Here is a 2,084-nt window from a genome sequence, read left to right as displayed (position 1 = left end):
GCTCCACGGGGGAAAGAGCCGTGACGACTTCAAGTCGAGGAAGGCAGATGACGCAAAGTTCACGAGAATGTGGAGATGGGTAGGAACTGCCCTGCCCGGCAAAGGCTCTGGTGAGGCTGAGGAGAAACCCTCTCCCTTTACTTCCAGGGAGCCTGTCCCACTACAGACCTCTCCGCTAAGCTGACATCAGATTGCCTCCTGTGATAGTAAAGGCTTTTCCCCTTCTCCCAACCACTGGCCCCGACACTTAGCTTTTGGAAGACAAGCAGACAAAATCCATCCTCGGTCGGACGTGGACGTTGAGACGTTCTCAATGTGTGCGCTTCGGTGCTGCCGCTTCCAAGCTGTGGCTACAAGCCTGCCCAGGGTACCTAAGGCAAAACAGAAAACGTGACTATTGCCCTCAAAAACAGTAATCCCCGGGACTCCTTCGCACCCCTGCCCCAGCTCACCTCAAGTCTTGATTTGACTCCAGAGGCCGCCTGGAAGATACCTGCAAAAAGAAAATGTACACACTTAGCATGCTGCTGCATAACGCTCACCTAGGAATCAGCCCGCCTAAACTCCGAGTCACCTGCCCTCCTCTCTTCCCCGGCATGCCTAGGGCAGCGACAGCACCTGCAAAGAAACAAAGCAGAAAAGCATGCTGAGATACTGTGAAAACACAACCTCCCAACCCTGACAAGTATGCCACACTGCTACCTTAAGCTTGAACCCACCTGGCATGGGCATGCTGGGCTAGGATAGATGGCAAGCAGTCCATCTAAAATAAAAAGAGGAATAATACATACCTAGAGCTGCACCAGAAACTGAGACCTCAGCAATAACAACTGTTTCGGTACCCTACTGAATGCTCACCTTGCCCACTCAGCCTTGACAGCTGCTCTCTGCCTTGACTTCCTAAAAATAAAGACAAAGAGCAGAGCTGCAGCAGCCACAATTTATGCTTCCTCTGCAGAGACAAACAGTGACTGACCTTCACAGGGGAATCCCCTCACCCAGAATGGGGGGCTCTGCCCTGGATTTATCCTTCTGCAACTAAAAGAAAGTTAGGATGAAAGTGAAAGGGCTGCAGGATAACTTATGGGCTCCACGTATCCTGTGTCCATCTACAAATCCCATCTAGAATCCAACTACACATTACAAATTCCAAGTCCCCGAGACTTCTCATATTGCAGCAGGGCAGAACAGCAGCTCCAGCACAAATGTGTGCAGACACCCGTGACACAGGACAGACAAGACGTGACAAACACTGGGGACACAACAGGAACGGAAATCTCTTAGCAAGGAAAATGGCTGCAAGGACTGAGAGAATGCAAAAGAAGAAGAGTTGAAGCTGATGGCGAGCTGATGAGGCTCAGAGAACCCTGGAGGAAGAAGATGCAAACAGAATGATTTATTCCAAAAACTGCAAAGATGGATGCCCGAGAATCCTACAGTCAGAATCCTCTCCCTAACCTCACATCCTTACAAGTCCTACTCTGCTATAATGGATCATTGCGCAGCATGGCTGTCCGTACAGCTCAGAACAAGACATGACAAGACATTTGACTGGACGCTTCTAAAGAGAGATGCATTTCTGATGCCTGTGTGAGCTCCCCAGTCAAAAGATCTATGGCATGGGTGCCAGGGCGAGGAACGCTGAGATCACGGATGCTAGGAAAGGTTTCTGAGAGGCCCCTCACAGGGCTAAGATAAGAGACATGAGATATCCAGGAAAACACACAATACACAAGTGACACAAGATACACCAGGACTGCTCTGCCCTGCTGCGCACCTCAGCACTGTGACCAAAAGGGAGACTTTGCTTTTATGGGGCCTAAGGGGCAACATCTTGGCTAACCTCATTGCCAGAGCCAACTCAGACCCCCACCTCAGGGAGTCCTGACAAAGCACCCCACGTTCATCCCCTCTGAGGGTTGCAGCCCTCTGCTTATCTCTCAGACATCAGGGGATGCCTGTGTCAGGTGCAAAGAAAGGCCACCTCGTCACCTGGTAAGGTCCTGCTGGCACCGGGCTGGTGTCCCTCAGACAGCTAGATTAAAGAGAACCAAACATCAGTGCCTGACCTTGGCACCGCATCG

The 2,084-nt window shown here is 51.1% G+C and overlaps 1 long non-coding RNA gene across 1 annotated transcript; it reads right to left on the bottom strand.

Moving 5' to 3' along the window:
• Positions 1–547: 547 nt before the first annotated feature.
• LOC131092917 (uncharacterized) lies at positions 548–1,098 on the bottom strand. Its single transcript, XR_009115526.1, has 3 exons — positions 859–1,098; positions 720–763; positions 548–618 (listed from the first exon to the last, which is right to left on the bottom strand). It is a non-coding gene; the product is annotated as an uncharacterized LOC131092917 (long non-coding RNA).
• Between the last annotated feature and the right edge of the window lie 986 nt (positions 1,099–2,084).

Source organism: Melospiza georgiana, chromosome 23, assembly GCF_028018845.1.
Source record: "Melospiza georgiana isolate bMelGeo1 chromosome 23, bMelGeo1.pri, whole genome shotgun sequence".
Classification (NCBI taxonomy): Eukaryota; Metazoa; Chordata; class Aves; order Passeriformes; family Passerellidae; genus Melospiza; species Melospiza georgiana.
Note: the sequence above shows the minus strand (reverse complement) of the source record. Positions and strands in the feature narration are given on the sequence as shown.